The sequence below is a fragment of the Cetorhinus maximus genome, chromosome 20 (genome assembly GCF_964194155.1).
Source record: "Cetorhinus maximus chromosome 20, sCetMax3.hap1.1, whole genome shotgun sequence".
NCBI lineage: Eukaryota > Metazoa > Chordata > Chondrichthyes > Lamniformes > Cetorhinidae > Cetorhinus > Cetorhinus maximus.
In genome coordinates this window covers 56,096,904-56,118,106 of record NC_135898.1, presented here as the reverse complement: position 1 = coordinate 56,118,106, position 21,203 = coordinate 56,096,904, and the positions used below count along the sequence as shown (strand labels likewise).

At 41.6% G+C, this 21,203-nt stretch overlaps 1 protein-coding gene across 5 annotated transcripts in view; it reads left to right on the top strand.

Moving 5' to 3' along the window:
- Positions 1-21,203, top strand: part of vti1a (vesicle transport through interaction with t-SNAREs 1A) — a 370,006-nt gene that overhangs the window by 134,456 nt on the left and 214,347 nt on the right. The gene's annotated exons all lie outside the window — the stretch shown is intronic.

Here is a 21,203-nt window from a genome sequence, read left to right as displayed (position 1 = left end):
TTGGCCTCTTTACCAAAGGGAGGATATAGTGGCCATAGAAGGGAGTGCAACAAAGTTTCACCAAACTCATCCCAGGGATGGTGGGATTATGAGGAAAGATTAAGGAGACTGGGCCTGTATTCTGCAGAGTTTAGAAGAATGAGAGGTGATCCCATTGACGTGTACAAAATTCTTACTGGGCTCGACAGGATAGACTTAGGGAAGGGTGTTTCCCCTGGTTGAGGGCTGTAGAACCAGGAGAGAAAGTCTCAAAATAGGAGGTAGGACATTTAGGACCAAGATGAAGAATTTCTTCAGTCAGTGGGTGGTCAATGTTCGGAATTCTCTGCCCCAGGGGGGCTGTGGAGGTTCAGTCATTGCGTATGTTCAAAGCAGAGGTTGATAGATTTCCAGATACCAATGTGTAAAGAAAACATAATTCTTTCCAATATTACGGTGGGACACTGTGAAGCAGGCTTGTGGGGCTATGTGTAGGTTGTATTTGTATGTGTGATTAATTTAATTAGACTGAAGACAGTCAGACTGCAAGGTTTAAATCATTAAAGTTAAAAGTATTAAGTAGTGGGGTACAAGGAACTAGGTTAGAGCTAACATTTGCATTTTTAGATAAGTTGAGAAATTGTTTGAAATTCAAAGGAAAATGTTTGCACCTTGCAGGAGTTCATAGGTAAGCAAGTAGCAGGGACATCATTTTTTTTTATTGACCCAAAAGCAAAGACAAGATGGAAACATGAAAGATCTTATATTTGTAAGGGTTTGAGTTTCAAAGGGGCGTGAGAACTATGGGTAAAGATGAAAGACGAAAAATATATTTGGGGAAAGATTGAAAGCTGTATGGGGGTGTGTCTCGAAGAGTGTACTATGAAGTAGCAGCTTCTAGCCACTCTAGAGAAATGTCTGTTGGTTCGAGAAAGCAAGGTTTTGTTACAAGCCTTGGATTTCCATTGTCAAGGGAGAGGGAGAGAGAAGCTTGTGACATACCTCCCCTGTAGCAACAGTGGGTGCGTTGCGGTAATATTACTGGATGTTTTGAAGCTTAAGAATCTATAGGAATGGTTGCCTGAACAAGGGTGTTTATTTTTGAGTCTAGCTAAGTACATATCTTTTGGGAAATGTTATAAGACAAAATTTATCTCTATAACTGTAATCTTGTGTGTTCAAGTTTTCTTTTGTTAATAAATGTTTTAATTTAATATTTAAAATCTCCAGAAGTGAAAGTGGACTCTTTACTTCTGACTTCAGCACGCATACCTTCTCGTAATAATTACAAATTGCAAAATGTTGTAATAGCCCGGCAAATACCACCCGCCATATCATAACCAATGACATTAAGGGATACAGGGATAGTGCAGGAGGATGACATTGAGGTAGATGATCAGCCATGACCTAGTTCGATGGTGGAGCAGGCTTGAGGGGCCGAATGACCTACTCCTGCTCCTATGTTCCTATCGACTCAACAGCTTTGCTATGGATTTTATCCATGAACTGTAGACAACCTTTCAATTACTTGCTTAGAAAGCCCTAAACAGTAGGTGAGAAAGACAGAGCTTGCATTTATATAGCATCTTTCCCAACATCAGGAAGTCTCAAAGCGTTTTACAGCCAATGAATACCTTTGAAATGCAGTCACTGTTATAATCTAGGAAATCGTGGCAGCCAATTTGTGCATAGTAAGGTTCCACAAACAGCAGTGAGATAATGACCAGATAATTTGTTTTCAGTGATGTTAGTTGAGGAATAACTAATAGCCACAATACTGGGGGAATAAGCTCATATGATCAGAAACCTTTTATCATATAACTATTAGAATCATACTTCAGGCTAATTGTTCTTTATTAATTTATCAATAAAGAATGCATAATTTTCTGTAATACTTTTGTAGCACTGTTGTGGACCAGCGCTTCAACTCTCCATATTCTCCAGACAAATAAAAAAAAACAAAAGATCAGGGGTGCGCATTTCTGCTCCATAGTGCCTGTTTTTGCAGCACTACATGTGCTGCTTTTACTCCAAAATTGTGTTTGTGGTGTGCACACACACTTCTGGTGTTAGCCACACCAGACAATATTTTGGTAAGGGCATTAGCGCAGGAAATGTCTGCCAGAAGTACGTAGCATAGACAGATCATGAAGTCAAACAGCGTATAAAGCTGATTTGACATCAACACTGCCATTTTGGAGCTTTATGCTTGAGCTGACGCCATCGCTTAACCTCGCACAGCTGAATACATGTGCAACAGCAAGAAGGACCCCCCACCAGTGCTATTTAAAGGGATCATCAACTACTTTCAGTTCAGTTGCTGATTGATTTCTACCGGCTCTTGCTGCGATTGTAGAAGTGTTGTTTGGTTTCCAGAGTGGTTTAACGTTGTTGAAGTCTGTAGGGAATGGTGTGGTACATGTTGAATGTCTTTGACTTGACTTCAAGGATTCTGCACAAGCCACTTGCTCCCAAGCATGGGTGCAGAGAGCAGTTTGCATCCCCTTGGACTACAGCATGACAGGGAGGGTAAGGAGAGATGACACAAAGCAGGACAAGCTGCTGGAAAAGGGAGGGAGGGGGAGATGGGTTCTCAGCAGGAGGCCATATCCACCCAGAATGTTCAGTAAACAATTCTCCTATGTGAACCTCAGCAAGGAACAGTGTCAGACTTAGTATCACTAAGAAGATCCTCACTGAAATTTGCTACAGCTACAACCGTAGCCTCAACCAGTGTGTGGATGGCATTGCCAGTGACTATGTAGGTAACCGTTGCCATAAACTTTTATGCGTCTTGCTCCTTCCAGCTGGAGCAGGCAATATTTTCAACTTCCCTCTGTGTATAGTCTACTGTTGTGTAAGAAGAGCCACTGAAGCTCAGTATTCCAAGAAAGCTGAATACATTTCATTCTCTTTTTCCAGAGAGAAGCAGGCAGAGCAGGAACAGACCTTTGTCAGAATTGCAGCTTCCCCATGATGCACGTTGCTTTGTGGGCACCACATGTCAATTCTGAGATGTACTCTAACTGTTAGAGATTCCATTCCCTCAACATCCAGCAGATGTGCAACCATAAGCAACATCTCATGCAAGTCAATGCCATTATCTTGGAAACAAAGCATGATGCCTTCATTCTGCAGGAGCCCTCCACACAACAAATCAGAGGGTGACTACTGGGCAATTGAGGGCTACCCTTCATTGACGTTGCTCATGACTCTGATGTACAACCCACATATGAATCGGCTGCATGCATATAATGAAAGCTATGTTGCCACACAAAAGGTGACAGAGCAGACCATTGGGATGCTTAAGCAACAAAGGTGATAGAGCAGATCATTGGGATGCTTAAACAACACTTCTACTGCCTAGACTGCTCTGGAAGAGCCCAACAGCACTTTATAGAGCATGTGTCAAGATTCATGGTGGCCTGCTGCATGCTGCGCAACCTTGTAATCATGAAGGTAGAACACATCACTTCTGACTGGGCCATCCGTGATCAACTCATCTGAATGCAATACCAGTAAACGCAATTTGAATTCCCCATTCCCACCACTCCCACACCTTAGCTTCCCTCAGTAAATGACCATCACAGTGTCCTCTTTCCTACAATACAAAAATAAAATGCACCAGAAACTAAACATTCCAAACAAATTTGTAAATTAAATCATGCCATATTGCATATAAACGTCAGTTAATCATCCTTGTGCACTCCCTTAGTGCTTGTTTTCTGTGTGCCTTAGCCTTCACTACTCAGTGTGACCTGGCATGGCTGATGAAAGGATGCTGGCTTTCAGTGAGGGTGACTGCAGATGGCCTTGCAGGATGGCCTCAAGCAGCTCTGACCCTAGATGGTCTGGCTCCAGACTGCACCGCCTCCGCATGGACTGGTGGCTGACTATCAGGCAACAACAAAGACACTGGCAGATGACTGTGGTGCAAGGGTGAATGCAGTTTTCCCGAGAGAGGACAGCAGGTTTGTGCTGCATGGTGCCACTGTCATTCCCCTGGGGTGGCACATCAGAAATCCCAGTAATCTATTGGAGGACAGATTGCTGAGCTGCTGAAACACTTACAAGCCCTTTTGAAAACTGGTATAGGCAGCTATAGTGACAGCAGTCTGAGCTTGCATAACTTCAGTCTGAGCTTCCATTGGAGCACCCAGAATGCTTGGCAACTTCTGCTTGTGCTACAATGGAAGCTGAAAGGGCAGCCATCAGACACTGCATCATGGTTGGGTCTCCTCATGTGTTAATAGATTTGGGCTCTTGACTCTTTGCAAAAGTTGTGAAAGTTGGTGCCAGAATCCTCCACGCTCCTTGACATTGTCTGCAGCCCCTCCAGCATGCAAGCATTTCATTATGCATACCCATCAGGCTTAACCTGTAGCCTGATCCATCGGAGTTCTTGCCCGAGTCCTCTGCAACAGAACTCATGAGCAATCTCGTGCTGCAGCTGCTGACACCCACGCTATCTTTGTCCCCTGTCTGGCTACAGCTCGCTTGTGGCCGGTGTCTCACCAACTTCTGTCTTGCCACAAGCAAATCCCACCTTTAAGCTATCCTCTTAATAAAATTAAACAATAAAATTATTAACAATAATTGTTAATTCTATTTTGTATTCTATAAAGTGTCAACATCTAAGCTGGTAGCTGATAATGAATGGTGGTATGTATTCTTCATCGTTGCCTTTCTGGTCATTTACCTCTTCCCTTTCCACCACTCCCTGATTGGGTTTGGGGTAGCCAGCTGTTTTAATGTTAAGTTACAAGGTGGTCCATAGTGCAAAACTGAAATGATGCAGATTATCCCCCCACTTGGCGAAATGTGACGCACCATCTTTTTGGCCACTTTGCTATATTTGCATCAGTTCATTCATTCATGTGTGCTCTACGTGGTGATTTCCCATTGCCTTCCAATCTCAGGGGCAGGGTGAGAAGGCAAGTCCCAAATCTACCTCTGGTGGAACAGCAATCGGACCATACTGTTGACGTAATTTTGAACCACACGCTAACCATCTAGCTAACTGAGCTAACCGGCCTCCCGTTTGCATCAGTACAACATGAAAAATTAGCTACACCACAATAAAGCTAAGTCACAAAATGGTCAGGATATTAGTTCTGCTGTTTGTCCTAACAATATTGTTAAGACATTTTGTTGGTACTAGTTATAACTATCTGAGTGCTGAAAACACTTTTCTTGTTTTAAATGATGATTTTTAAAAAATGTCTGCAGCAATTGTTTTAAGATCTTAATCTTATCCATCAGATATGGGAAATTACAAAGAATTGTTGAAGAAGTCTTTCTAATGTCAATGTAAACTTTTGAAAATTTGATTTTATTGTGAAATTATTGCAATTTAAAAAGTTAAGTTCAACTTGCAAAAAACTCAATCACATACAAAGTTTGGCATTATACTGCTATATGTGCTCTTTGGTTATGATTAGAAGTCTTACTTTTATAACATAAATGAGAGGAAAAAATCCTTTTTTTAATAATTGTAATTGGAGCCTGTGTTAGTCATGCTGGGTGTTTAATTGTAACCTCCAGGCTTGTAATGAGACTGGAGCTTTCACTGTGCAGAACAAACTTCACTGCAATAGTTTTAAAGAGGTAATTGACATTCTGAAGTAATTTATTTTTACCAAATATATTTTTTATTACCATCTATTATGTTCAAAATTTCCAAGAACAAATTGGGTTTATTAACATATAGATGTTAACCAGTTAAAAAACTGGGTGGTTATAACAGCAATACAGTTGGTCTAACTAGAAATCTGATAAATGCACATGAAGATTAGACCATTAAAATACTCTCCCTCCCTTTGATTACAAGACCATTAGCAACTCCTTCAAATAATAAGGATTCTTTTACATAACTATTACATAGCAATATGGTATCATAAACACTAAACAGGTCATTGCAATATGAGATTGCACTGGAAATCTCCCACACTGTTAAGGTCCTGATCTTAGCTGTGCTGCTATGGAGTGGATACAAACATCCTTCCTTGCTCAGTTATGCGTTTCTGGGGTAGGATAGGTAAATCACAGGGTCATCAAAAATGTATCAGTGCAGTGGGAGGAGATTACCATTTGGAATTTAGAAGACGATTCATCATGGTGATGACATTGTTTTTCTGGATGGGTTAAAGTGAGTTGAATAACTTTTACATCCATATTTATCTTGCAATTTACCCACTTAGGTGTAATTCATGCAAACCTGAAATAATGAATTATCTGTCACTTACTACAAGATGGACGATATTATGAACCGGATTTTTTGCGGAATCAGGTAGACTCCAGAGATTTTTAAGAATGGTGTGCGGGACCCAGATGTGAAAGTCCTGCCCCCATTTCTGACACATCCCATTTTTTCTGGCAGGGGAAGGAGTTGGCTGTGAAACACACGGGCAGAAAATCCAAACTCTGCAGGGCTATTTGAGTTCAAACAGACCCCATTTTTGCTGCTCCAAGAGCTTTAACCTGCAGTGTGGGAGCCATGAATTTATGAAGTAGGTGTAAACACTCTAGAAGGGAGGCTAAGGTCTGTTTAAGTCATGATCTGAAATTATTTAAAACCCCAGCCGTTTAGACATGAAGAAACTAAGCTATAGCTGTCAGAGTAAAAAAACAACACCAGCTGCTGGACTGTTTTGATTGGTGTAGCTTAGAAAGAACCATTACCATTTGTTCCTGCAGCTTCAGTGGAATTCATCACTGGCTTTTCCCAAGGGCTGCTATTACAGCTGAGGTCATCATGAATGCTTGATTGAATTTCAAAAACTCCAAAAGTACTTACCTCAGTTGGGGGGTGGGAGCTGAGTTTGCATTTTGATTGACAGTTTTAAGAGACTATTAAAGGATTAGCTGTCTTTGATGTGGTTACTGAATAGAAGTTTGTTTATCTTTATAACAGAGTGACCACTTGAGGGGATTTAAAATCTTTGAATGGGTTCCATGAATAAGAGGGTTTTTTTTTTCTGTATCAAGTGTGTATGAGCTCAGATTGTTAGAAGCTTAATTTCTTTTCCATTTCCATATGGCCCCTGAAGTCTTCCCATAGTGGATACTGGGTGAGTGGCTATGGAGATAGGTGACATGGAGGTATTTGTTGGGATTGAGGTGGCATGGGGGTAGGGTGAGTGGGGGGCATGAGTTGACATGGAGCGTGATTGGGGGTTGAGGAGGGGTAAGGGCTAGAGGGCCTAACTGCTTTCAAAACAACTGGGATAAACCCTAGAGAATTGAGGTGGGCCCACCCCCATGGCAGCCTCTGATCCACTTCCAGGCTTAGCGGGCTCAACTCAGTCCTGCCCCACCTCTCCAGAGCAAAAACTACTTGTGACGGGGCTCTTTATTTATATCAAGGTGGGCCTGCCAGGGAGCCACCCATCTCAGTAGTGGAAATCTGGCCCTATGTATCCCCCACCTGCACACACCAACCTTCCTACTCATTTCATCAAAAATATTTTGTTTGCAATTTTAGAGACTTTAGTTTTGAGATTCAGAAAAATGTTTGAGGACCTAGTAACCAAATTGTGCAATGTGTGAGAAGTGTACTTGAATATTTTACATAATAAATGTAGATATGGGACTTTATAATGAAAAATAGTTGACACGTAAAATATGACAATAAGCCATCAAGTGGTGCAGACAGGAACTGCATGCCGATGTATTATGAAATAAGTAAGTTTTGAAATAGTTACAAGGTTTGTGTAATCTTTTGATATCTTAGCTGAGTAGGTGGCACTCCTGCCTGAGTCAGACGATTGTGTTGAAGCCAAGCTAGAGACTGACACCTAAAACCTTAAACTGCAAACTCATCTACCTTTGTGAGCTAATCTAAAATATTTCACGGCACTAGTCTAAAAGAAGACCAAGGAGTCCTCCTGTACTCCGTGCCAAAATTCCTTCCTCAGCTAACATCATCAAAAACCAACAGATTGGTTATCGATCTGGTTTGTTTTGGTTGGATCTTGCATCCAGATTGATTGGCACACTTGCTTACATAGTAAAAATGACTATCGACATTTTAAAAGATATTTATTGGAATAGTTTTGAGAAGTTCCAAGGACATGATAAACCAGATGTAAATGCAGAGTTTTTTGTCCCTTTCATAAAAAGTCAACCTCAAGGAATGGGCAGTGTAATGCGCTCTAAATTGTTATATAAATCTGTACAACCAAATAACTCACCGTTACCATTAATACAGGTGGATTTAGATCTTGAGATGCAATTATCTTTTAGTGCAATGTTAGAAACAATTGTAATTGAAACTGACAGCAATCTCTGGCTGTTGCACATGCTCAGTTAAACATGGAAATCCAGAAGTTGCTGTCAGTGATATCCCGTTCCTCCAAAGGATGTGCTGTTGAAGTTCTCACTCAATGATGGAAATCTTAGAAAGCACTTGAATTGACATGAACTTCCACTTTTTGTGCTATTAGTCTTGCTGTAAAACTTTTAAAAAGTTACGCTCCTGTTGAATTAGGTGTATTTGGGTTTTTAACAGTGTACTAAGTAATAATTGCTGAACAACCTCGTTGGCTAGTAAAGCAAATTGTATATTGTTAGAATCATATCTCTCAAGACTGAATTTTTCTTTTACGAAATGGAAGGACTTGGCATGATCTGGGCTTTTGAATGCTAACCTGGAATTTTTTTTAAAAAAAGGTCATAAGTACACCTTGGAACTGTCAGCAAGCAGGCTTCTACTAAGAAATCACCTGACCTTTATAGTACTTGAAGAAGATGTTGTTTGCTTTGAACTGTGATAACTTGAACTGATGGAGGAAAAAACTGAAAAGGAAGGTTGGAAAGTTGCTAGAAATCACATGGTTGAGAAGGAAAAAGACTTAAGTTGTGAACCTGCTTGTTTTGAAAACAGTCTTGTTGAGGAACACGCTGAGGAAGGAAGGCTACCATAGCTACTCTACCTTGCCTAAAATTGTGTGTGGCTATCAACCTGTAGCCAGAGAACCCTCATCTGAGTGTAACTAATCTGCATTTGGACCTGCAAAGCTGAGGCCAGTTGGTGAGAACTTCCAGACATCCACTGGGACCATTGGCCCATCTTCACATGAGGGAACTCCAGGTTGACAACATCGAGACCCTGCAGACTTTATGCTTTATTTTATAATGCCCAACCTCCTCTCTCTGCAGAGAAACTCTATCTATTTGTCCTTTGTTTGTCTGTGTATGTGCCTGTGTGTGTGCTGGAAGAGATAGATACTTATACTTCCTGATTACAATTATGTGTTAACCAATATTTACAACTTGTTAAAAGAAGTTTTGTTTTAAAATGAATTAATCATTCTGAGTTCTGGTGAGAGTTTCTTCTTCTGGGTGCTAGAAGCGTAGGTACACAATTGGCCATTTTGGTAAGAAGATTAAACATTTAAATTAGTGGTGCGGAGTAGTGGGGCTTGATAATTCGTGCACTCCTCCAATCCTGTTCATAACAATATTTGTGAAAGGCCAAACTTCTCCATTATGATAAAACATTGATTTTTAACATTATCAGTTAATGATTTTTAAGTTTGGATTAAGGTAAAAGCTGAAATATCATAAACAATGTGTTTGTCCCAATATTAATTACGTTCTCTTTGAAATGATCAAAATGCAAAGGAAAATTATTGCTTTTTACCTCCTGGTTTGCTGTCTGAGAGCATTCTTCAGTAATATTGGCCGCTTAGCCTGCTTGATGACATCACTATTGCTGACGCCTGGAGATCCCTATACCTGGTGCTAGAATTAAATTAACATTGGAAACTGTCATTACAAAGTTTTAATAAAATACCCATATATAGTCGAGTAGAGGCCTTGTGACACAGTGGTAGCATCCCTACCTCTGGGCCAGAAGCTCAGGGTTTAAGTCCCATTTCAGGACTTGATAGCCACGAAGATGCATTCATAACATGGTCAAACGTTTGGTTGATTGCCAGCCTGTAAATCCTTCCAATATGCCTGATGGCTGGTGGTAAGAATGGGAGAGTTTCCTGGTCAGCCATACTGCAGAAGGCAATGGCAAGCCTCTGCAGTTCTTTACCAAGCTTTACCGTGAAGCAATCCAATGGAAGAGCATGGTCACCAATGCCCCCTTAGGGCATGGTAACTGAAGGAGGAGGATATTCTTGAGTAATGGTCAATCTTGTGTAGAAGTTGATCCCTGACTTTTGGCCAAAAAAATCATTCATTTTTATATATCTCTTGTATAAGTCGACCCCTGACTTTTGGCCAAAATATGCAAACATTTTGTACTTATCACCTGCTCGCCGCTGAAGTCAAACTCGCTCTGGTGCAAACCTACTCGTTGACAGAATTATAGAATAGCACACCATCAAAGGTGACCGTTCAGCTCCTCGTGTCTGCGCCTGTCAACAAGTGATGTCAAGGCTAACAGCTCACTGGTGTGCTCTGCAATCCCGCCAATACCACCCTCTCATATGGCAACATGGTATCAAGAAGGAACAGCAGATATACAACCCAGTTCAAACTTTTTTTTAATTCAATCATGGGATGTCGGCTTCACTGGCTGGGCCAGCATTTATTGCCCATCCCTAATTGCCCTTGAGAAGGTGGTGGCAAGCTGCCTTCTTGAACTGCTGCAGTCCCTATGGTGTAGGTACACCCACAGTGCTGTTAGGAAGGGAGTTCCAGGATTTTGACCCATAGCTGTTAAAGTCGTTGAGATTGTAGAGTAGACAAATAATTGTGCAGCAACTATGGAATTCAAGATATCGGAGAAGAATGTTACAGATTGGAGGAATGTTATTACGTGGCAGATGATGTGTGCCAGGCAGATCAAATCCACAAGGGAAACTTGATCACACGGGTCACAACTGTTTTGCAATTTGTATTTTATTTCAAGATGTGTGCCCTGAATTCAGAAGTAATAAAACTACCACAACTTGAGGTTTTTAGAAAACTAAATTAAACATTTATTAACAAAAGAGAAGATTTCAAGCCCATACATTGGTCTACAAATTACTGCTATAATAACTCCTAAAACCCCTAATAAATCTGGCTCCCAGTTACACCTCCGTTAAGGCAACAGTAGAAAAGCAAATAGATTTAAACAGACACAGGCAAAGCAACATGATACCCTGGACAGTGATATTCAAAGTGAGTTTTCTCAGCTTCGCTTCCTCTAGACAGCAACTTAATGCACAGAGGCTGGAAGCTTTTCACACTTGTATTAGAATGCCTACTCTTGACATAGCCTCATCACCTTTATACATGTTTCTTCCTTTTTAATGCAAATTCCATTGTTCCGATATGTCTTTGGAACTTTACCTTTCTCATAATATAAATCTTTTCTTAAGTGTTCATATTATCAGTAACCTTTAGGAAAAATAAACACTGTTTGGCTTAACTTCCTCTGGCTAGGTAACATCCTACCATCTCTTTGAAATTCAACTAACCTAATTTATCTATGAATGCAAATTTTCCTCACAGCTCACATTCTGAAACTTCAGCCATGTTTACGTATTTAGCATTTCAAACCTAGCTTCTTTTTGATAACTCATCCTCAAGACCAGCTGTCTCTTATTCAATTAAATCCCACACACAGGCACAAACACACAGACATTATCCAAACCCCACTATTAACCCACTTTTACAATAAATCACAATAATATTATGAGAATTATTATATTTTCATGACAGGATGCACGCTACACAGCATAGACAGCTGCTTAAGAATAAATGTGCTAACAGAGGAAGCCTAGCATGTGGCTGCAGTTGGAAAATTAAGTTGCGGAATAAGCCAATGAAAATTGCCAGAATGGACTCTTGTTTTTCGCAGATCTATCTGAATCATCATTTGAAACAAGCAAGAAAATTAGACATTGCGGATTTCTAAACTGGATGGTGCACCAGGTTCATGAAGAGAAACAGTTTGTACTGCAACAGAAGACCAAAATTTCAGTGCCTCCCAGCAGAAATTGATGACGGACTTACCGCATTTCAGTGATTTATAATCAAACAGCAACAAAAGAATGGATACAGATTGGCCTGCATTGGGAACATAGATGACACGCCCATGAATTTTGACATGCTAGCCAGTCAAAGTTGAAGAGAAAGCAGTGTTAATGAGGACAACTGGTCATGAAAAAAACTGAATGAAATTGTATAAATTTGTATATATGGCTTTTGTTTTTGATGAATTTGATAAAGTTGATTAATTTAGTGTACACAAATTAATGTCTGTCCATGGAATTTATTGTTTATTTTGTCAAGGAATCCAGACTTCTTATCAGGTGGAAGCTGAGGACTATGATCCCTGGCAGGTGGTGAGTTCCAGCACATGCTCAGTGTGGGGCAGCATTCCTGGTTGCGCATACTCTGTTCTGAGTTTCTCCTCTGGCAGTGAAAGGGCTCAGCCAACCTGACAGCAGTGTGCCTGCATGAAGGAAAGAAGAAGAAAATGGTGTAGAAAACCCAAATCGTGTGACTGAGGAGCGGAGCACCATAATCAGGGGAGAGTCCCAGACGGGGAGAAATCCCAGTCAAAAAGAAAGAGGTGGGAGCAGAGAAAGAGACTCCAAGTAGTAAAAGATCTGCGATTGTGAGGCTTTAAGCAGTGAGGGCTTGGGAGAAGCCCTGGAAATTGAAGAAAGCAGCAGAAGGTTGGTGGTTCCATGGTCTGGGCCATTGGGACAAAGGTACTGTTTTGACGCAGCAGTGTTCTACTCGACGCAGTCAAAGAACTGAAGTTGTGCTTGAGTTGGTGCTGGAGTGTAGACTGTGGTGTCTCAGGAGATGAGATTGAAACCCTGTGAGGTAAACAGTTATTGAGGCAGTCTGAGTCGGAGCAACTTTTGGTGGGAATTCGGAGGTAAGATCTTTGAAGGTGAAGACTGGAATCCCTCATGAGAGAGACAGAGTCTCGATGAAATTGGTTGACTCGGTGTTTACTGACATCTGGATGGATTGCTGAGAAATCCGTGGAAACTGTCTTGGTTGCATTTGTTGTTTATTGTGCAATGTAATGTGTTCAACCACAGTTTGCCTGTTTATTCACATGTGCCTCATTTTTACCCTGAATTGTAGAATATAAGATGTTTTGAATTTCTGATCTTGTACCGTAAATTTTGTTTACTCAGAATCATGGAATCCTGTGGCTTTATTCTCTTAACAAGTGCCTTGGATCTCAAACTTTTGTCTACTTTAAACAAAAAGTTACTGGTTAAGGACATCTCCTCAGGGTTGGAGAGGAACTTGGAGTGGGAGGGGAGGGACGCAGTTGTTGTCATCCACGTTGGTACCAACGACATTAATAGGACTAGAAGAATGCTGAAAGAATTTGAACAGTTAGGAGCTAAATTAAAAAACTGAAACTCCAGGGTAATAATCTTGGGATTACTACCTGAGCCACTGGCATAGGGTAAATAAAGTCAAGGAGTTAAATGCGTGGCTGAAAGATTGGTCTGGGATTTCAGTTCATGGGGCAGTGGTAGTAGTACTGGAGTAGAAGGGAGCTGTTCCACTGGGATGGACTTCACTTGAACCGTGCTGGGACCAGTGTCCTGGCAAATCAAGTAACTAGGGCTGTAGAGAGGGCCTTAAACTAAATAGTGAGCGGGGGTGGGAAGGGTTCTGGAGAGGGGATACTTAGGCTTACAAGGCAAAAGGATATGGCAGCATTGCTGGGCAGGTATTTAGGGAATGATACCCAGAGTGTGACAGGAAGAGACAGAGTTAACAAACATTTTTTAAAAAGCAGCAAATAGGGTCAAAGGGCGAAAATGGTAAAAAAGCAAAATTAATGGCTCTTTACTTAAATGCACGTAGTATTCTGAACTAAATAAATGAATTAACGGCACAAATAGAGGTTAATGGGTATGATCTTATAGCCATTATGGAGACATGGTTACAAGGACATCAAAGCTGAGAACTAAATATTCAGGGATATGTGACTTTTTGCAAGGACAGGCAGGAAGGAACAGGTGGTGGAGTAGCTTTGTTAGTACGAGATGGAATAAGTACGATAGCAAGAAATTATCTTGGATTGGAAGATGTAGAATCCATATGGGTGGAGGTGAGAAATAACAAGGGAAGGAAGGCACTGATGGGAGTAATCTAGACCCCCTAACAGTAGCTGTACTGTAGGACAGAGAATAAATCAGGAAATAATGAGGGCACATAAAAAAGGCAGTTCATTAATCATGGGTGACTTTAATCTTCATGTAGATTGGGAAAATCAAATTGGTAGAGGTAGCCACGAGCAAGAATTCATAGGGAAGAATTTTCCAGTCGGCGAGCGGAGACGGGTTAAATAAGCGGTTAAATCAGCTGCCCGTCCAAGGTTGGCAGGCGGGTGAATAGGCCAGGTGGCCTTTGCATTTTTCATGAAACCTCATCCAGAGGCGGGATGAGGTTTCCCTTTATTTAAATTTTAAAACCTTAAACTGATCTCCTTGAAGCACTTCTGTGTGCCTCAGGGCCATTCCTGCATGAAAGAGTGAAGGCCCCGACTCAGGGAATCGCCCCCACCCCCAAGCCCGCACAGGGAGTGCTCAGCTCTTCCGGGTGATCATCACGCTGGGTGGGCCTTCATTGAACCCCCCTGCAAACGGGGGGAAGATTCAGCCCGTAGAGTGTATTCGGGACAGTTTCCTAGAACAATATGTTGTGGATTCAACCAGAGATCGGGCTATTTGGATCTGGTAATATGTAATGAGGCAGGTTTAATAAATGATCTCAGCGTGAAAGATCCCTGAGAAAACAGTGACCATAACATAGTAGAATTTAGCATTCAGTTTGAGAGTGAGAAACTTGGGTAGGAAGCAACTGTGCTAAACTTAAAATATGGGTAATTACAAAAGAATGAGGGCAGAGTTGGCTGGAGTGGACTGGGAAAGGAGTTTAGCAGAAAAAGTGGTTGATGAATAATGGCAGACGTTTAAGAATATAGTTCATGACTCACAACAAAGATATATCCCAGTGAGGAAGAAGGATTCTAGGAAGGAGATAAACTAACCAAGGAAGTTAAGGATAGTATCAAATTGAAAGAAAAAACATACAACGTGGCAAAGATTAGTGGTAAGCCAGAGAATTGGGAAAGTTTTAAAAGCCAACAAAAGATGACAAAAAAAATCAAGAGGGAGAACATCAACTTTGAGGATAAACTAGCAAGTAATATAAAAAGGAGAGAGGCCAAAGTGAACATAGGCCCCTTAGAGAATGAGGCTGGGGAAATAATAATGGGAAACCAGCAAATGGCAGAGGAGTTGAATAAATACTTTCCATCAGCCTTCACGGTAGAAGACACTAATAGCATTCCACAGGTACTAAATAATCAAGGGGCAAAAGTGGGGGAGGAAATAAATACAATAACTATCACTAGAGAAAAAAGTGCTAGGGAAACTAATGGGGCTAAAGGCAGATGAGTCTCTGGACCTGATGGGTTGCATCCTAGGATATTAAAGGAAATAGCTACAGAGATAGTGGCTGCACTGGTAGTAATCTTCCAAGAATCCTTAGATTCCAGAAAAGTCCGAGAGGATTGGAAAACTGCCAACGTAACACACTTATTCAAAAAGTAAGGGAGATAAAAAAAACAAGTAACCGTAGGCCTGTTAGCTGAACATCCATCATTGGGAAAATGTTAGAGTCTAGAGTCTATTATAAAGGATGTAATAGCAGAGCATTTAGAAATGAATAATATAATCAAGCAGAGTCAGCATATGGCTTCATGAAGGGGAAGTCATGACGGACAAATTTTTTAGGATTCTTTGAGGAGGTGACAAGCAGGATAGATAAAAGGGAACCAGTAGATGTAATATATATATGGATTTCCAAAAGGCATTCAATAAGGGACCACACATAAGGCTACTTAATAGGGTAAGAGCCTTATTGGGGTAGTTTATTAGCATGGATAGAGGATTGGCTAACTAGTAGAAGACAGAGAGTTGGGATAAGGGAGGGCATTTTCAGGATAACTAGTGGAGTGCCACAGGGATCAGTGCTGGGGCCACAATTATTTACTATATATATATATAAATGACTTGGATGAGAGAATTCAATGTACTATCGCCAAGTTTGCGGATGACATAAAAATAGATGGGAAGGCAAGCGGTGAGGATGATACAAGGAGTCTACAGAGGGGAAAAAAGACAGGTTAAGTGAGTGGGCAAAAGCTTGGCAGATGGAATATAATGTGGGAAAATGTGAGGTTATGCACTTTGGCAGGAAGAATAGAGGAGCTGAATATTATTTAAATGGAGAATGACTGCAGAAAGCTGCAGCACAGAGGGATTTGGGGGTCTTCGTGCATGAATCACAAAAAGCTAGCATACAAGTTCAGTTTATTTCAAAGGGAATGGAGTATAAAAATAGGGAAGCATTGCTAAAACTATACAAGGCACTAGTTAGACCACACTTAGAATACTGTGAACAGTTTTGTTCCCCTTATCTGAGGAAAGATATACTGGAATTGGAGGCAGTCCAGAGAAGGTTCACTAGGTTGATCCCAGGGATGGAGGGATTTTCTTATGAGAAGAGGTTGAGTAGGTTGGGCCTGCACTCATTGGAGTTTTGAAGAATGAGAGGTGGCCTTATTGAAACATATAAGATTCTTAGGGGACTTGACAGTAAATGCTGAGAGGTTGTTTCCCATTGTAGGAGAGAATAGGATCAGAGGACATAATCTCAGAGTAAGGGGTCGCCCATTTAAGACAGAGATGAGGGGGAATTTCTTCTTTCAGAGGGTAGTGAATCTATGGAATTCTTTACCTCAGAGGGCTGTAGAGGCTGGGCCATTAAGTATACTCAAGGCTGAGATAGACAGATTTTTAATCAGTAAGAATCAAGGATTATGGGGAAAAGGCAGGAAAGTGGAATTGAGGATTATCACATTAGCCATGATCCCATTGAATAACGGACCAAACTCGATGGCTCAAATGGCCCCTTCTGCTCCTACGTCTTATGGTCCCTAACCAGATCGTATCAAACATTTGGGGGTCTCGCCCATGTTAATAACAATTTATAAATAAAATATCAATAATAAAAATACTTTTAGACTCCTTTTGCGCTACTTTTGGGGGCAGGGCTGGTAGGAACAGTCTGATCTGGCAACTCTGTGACAGCAAGACCATAAGAGAGGGTAGATTTCAACCCCTGCATAACATTACTCTTGTAAAAGTCGATCCCCTACTTTTTTTAAGTTTGTCTTTTTAAGTCTATTAAGGCTAAGTTTAGTCTTAGAAGCTTGACTTTTACATGAGTATATATGCTGTGTGTTTTGCTTTGCTATTTTGAAACATTGTGAACAATAATGGGTCCAGGAAAGATTCTATAGAATTCTTTAGTTTCCCCCCCCCACCCCCGACCAAAAGAGGTTTTCTTCTTTTAATTATCATCTATTTTCAATGACTAAGTTAGTTTTTAATCCAGTGGCTAACAAAGTTTAAAAAGGTTCCTTAAAGGCCTTACATATGGAACTTTTGAGAGTATCTTCTGAAAATCCAAGTAAAATTTATTCACTGGATAAACATCGCCCATTACTTTATTTACTCATATCCTGGAACTCAAAGTTAACTTGGTGCCTCTAAATCCATGCTATCACTTTCTTATAGCCATTGTGTTCTTTTGATGAAAACTGATTCCAACCCCTGCAATGTTCTCCAGCAGTTTCCTCAACAAAATACTGTTAACTGGTCCATAATCACCAGATATATGACATACCCTGTTTCCAGTGTTGCGATGTTTGCTATTATACAGATGTATTCAAGAAACTGCTAAAAACGCTGACTAACGCTTTGCCAATATTTTCACTTGTTTCTTTGGTGTATTCCACCAGACCCATTCTTTGAGTTTCTTTATAATATCATATATGTTTTTACCTGTTTTATGTTGCTTAGAGTTCACTGTGAGGTTTATCTGGGAAGTGTTGAAATGCTGCTAATAGCCACCTCTTCATTCAAGACAGTTTTATCTTTCTAACCAAAGAAAGCTGGAAGTTTGAGTTTCTGTTCAGCTTCTCATAGTCATGACTTTGCTGAAGTGGGTCTCTAATGAATCTTCAAAATTGTATTTGACAGACCGTTGAATGGGACAGGTGGAGGTCAGATGAATGCATAGAAGTGGGAATTGGTTTCATGAAGCAGTAACACAGAAGAATCTATTGTTTAGGCCTAAGTAAAATGGTTTTCAACTATAAAAAGGGAACTTTCTATTTTCTATATCATCAGATTCGGTGCGAATTTAATTGGTATAAACAGTGACTCTTGGAATTTTAAGACTCTATGTAGTAGTTTTTCTTTCACTTTAAATCCCAGGTGTATAGATTGAAATCCAGGAAGATGTTTTCTTGTTGTAATGTCTTTCATTGTGATTTTTCCAGTAACAACTTGCATTTGTGTCATTTACATAGTGTTTACTATTTTACTTGGTATATACCCTCATCAGTATTTGATTTGAATTTTTGCGGTCAAATTCAGTGGGCCTTATTTTTGAATGCATATATTATATTGCTCGTTCTACTGCGAGATATATCGGATCATTAAGTAATGTAGTATTTACCCAATGACTTTTCAGCTCTAAGGGCAGGGAGGGTTTGCACTTTGTTTTGGAGTTCCAGCTAAGGTGGCATCACCCTTTTATCTTAATTAACCTTTAAGTCTTCCCACCTATATGCCTAATCATCGAAGCATGCTTAGGTTCATGCTGTTTGATATCAGTGGACTTTTTGAATTTTTCACTTTTAACATTGGAGAATTTGAGGTAGATGATACATTTGGTGTGCTTCTGAATGGAAAAAAGTTCTGCACGTTCTCATGTCAGCTCTTTCCTGATGATTTGGTTCTTATACAATCAAGATTTATAAATATTCAAAGCAGCGATATTCAGATCAGTCGGAACCTCATGATCTGATATTTCTACAGAGATAACCTCTGTTTACACTGTAACAATACACCAGAAGTTAGATCTCATTGGTTCTATAGATGGCCACTGAGATCAGACAGGTTCTTATTTCTGTACAAAAACAGAATTACCTGGAAAAACTTAGCAGGTCTGGCAGCATCGGCGGAGAAGAAAAGAGTTGACGTTTCGAGTCCTCATGACCCTTCCGCAGAACTGAGTAAAGTTAGGAGAGGGGTGGGGGGGGAGGGGGTGGGGGGGTTGTAGGGACAAGCAAGCAGTGATAGGAGCAGATAATCAAAAGATGTGACAGACAAAAGGAACAAAGACGTGTTAAAGGTGGTGATATTATCTAAGAGAATGTGCTAATTAAGAATGGATGGCAGGACACTCAAGGTACAACTCTAGTGGGGGTGGGGTGGAAAGACTGACAGGGTATTACAATTATAGATTTAAAAATAATGGAAATAGGTGGGAAAAGAAAAATCTATATAAATTATTGGAAAAAACAAAAGGGAGGGGGAAGAAACGGAAAGGGGGTGGGGATGGGGGAGGGAGTTTAAGATCTAAAGTTGTTGAATTCAATATTCAGCCCGGAAGGCTGTAAAGTGCCTAGTCGGAAGATGAGGTGCTGTTCCTCCAGTTTGCGTTGGGCTTCACTGGAACAATGCAGCAAGCCAAGGACAGACATGTGGGCAAGAGAGCAGGGTGGAGTGTTAAAATGGCAAGCGACAGGGAGGTTTGGGTCTTTCTTGCGGACAGACCTCAGGTGTTCTGCAAAGCGGTCGCCCAGTTTGCGTTTGGTCTCTCCAATGTAGAGGAGACCGCATTGGGAGCAACGAATGCAGTAGACTAAGTTAGGGGAAATGCAAGTGAAATGCTGCTTCATTTGAAAGGAGTGTTTGGGCCCTTGGACGGTGAGGAGAGAGGAAGTGAAGGGGAAGGTGTTGCATCTTCTGCGTGGGCATGGGGAGGTGCCATAGGTGGGGGTTGAGGAGTAGGGGGTGATGGAGGAGTGGACCAGGGTGTCCCGGAGGGAACGATCCCTACGGAATGCCGCCAGGGGGGGTGAAGGGAAGATGTGTTTGGTGGTGGCATCATGCTGGAGTTGGCAGAAATGGCGGAGGATGATCCTTTGAATGCGGAGGCTGGTGGGGTGATAAGTGAGGACAAGGGGGACCCTATCATGTTTCTGGGAGGAAGGAGAAGGCGTGAGGGCGGATGCGCGGGAGATGGGCCGGACACGGTTGAGGGCCCTGTCAACGACCGTGGGTGGAAAACCTCGGTTAAGGAAGAAGGAGGACATGTCAGAGGAACTGTTTTTGAAGGTAGCATCATCAGAACAGATGCGACAGAGGCGAAGGAACTGAGAGAATTTGATGGAGTCCTTACAGGAAGCGGGGTGTGAGGAGCTGTAGTCGAGGTAGCTGTGGGAGTTAGTAGGCTTGTAATTGATATTGGTGGACAGTCTATCATCAGAAATTGAGACAGAGAGGTCAAGGAAGGGAAGGGAAGTTTCAGAGATGGACCATGTGAAAATGATGGAGATTGGAAGCAAAATTAATAAATGTTTCCAGGTCCCGACGAGAGCATGAGGCCGCACCGAAGTAATCATCAGTGTACTGGAGAAAGAGTTGTGGGAGGGGGCCGGAGTAGGACTGGAACAAGGAATGTTCCACATACCTCATAAAGAGACAGGCATAGCTGGGGCCCATGTGGGTACCCATAGCCACACCTTTTATTTGGAGGAAGTGAGAGGAGTTAAAGGAGAAATTGTTCAGTGTGAGAACAAGTTCAGCCAGACGGAGGAGAGTAGCGGTGGATGGGGATTGTTCGGGCTTCTGTTCAAGGAAGAAGCTAAGGGCCCTCAGACCATTCTGGTGGAGGATGGAGGTGTAGAGGGATTGGACGTCCATGGTGAAGAGGAAGCGGTTGGGGCCAGGGAACTGGAAATTGTTGATGTGACGTAAGGTGTCAGAGGAATCATGGATGTAGGTGGGAAGGGAGTGGACAAGGGGAGAGAGAAGGGAGTCAAGATAACGAGAAATGAGTTCCGTGGGGCAGGAACAGGCTGACACGATCGGTCTGCCAGGACAGTTCTGTTTGTGGATTTTGGGTAGGAGGTAGAAGTGGGCCGTCCGAGGTTGGGCGACTATCAAGTTGGAAGCTGTGGGAGGAAGATCTCCAGAGGAGATGAGGTCAGTGACAGTCCTGGAAACAATGGCTTGATGTTCAGTGGTGGGGTCATGGTCCAGGGAGAGGTAGGAGGAAGTGTCTGCGAGTTGACGCTCAGCCTTCGCGAGGTAGAGGTCAGTGCGCCAGACAACAACAGCGGGTTTGATGACAATGTTGGGGTTGGACCT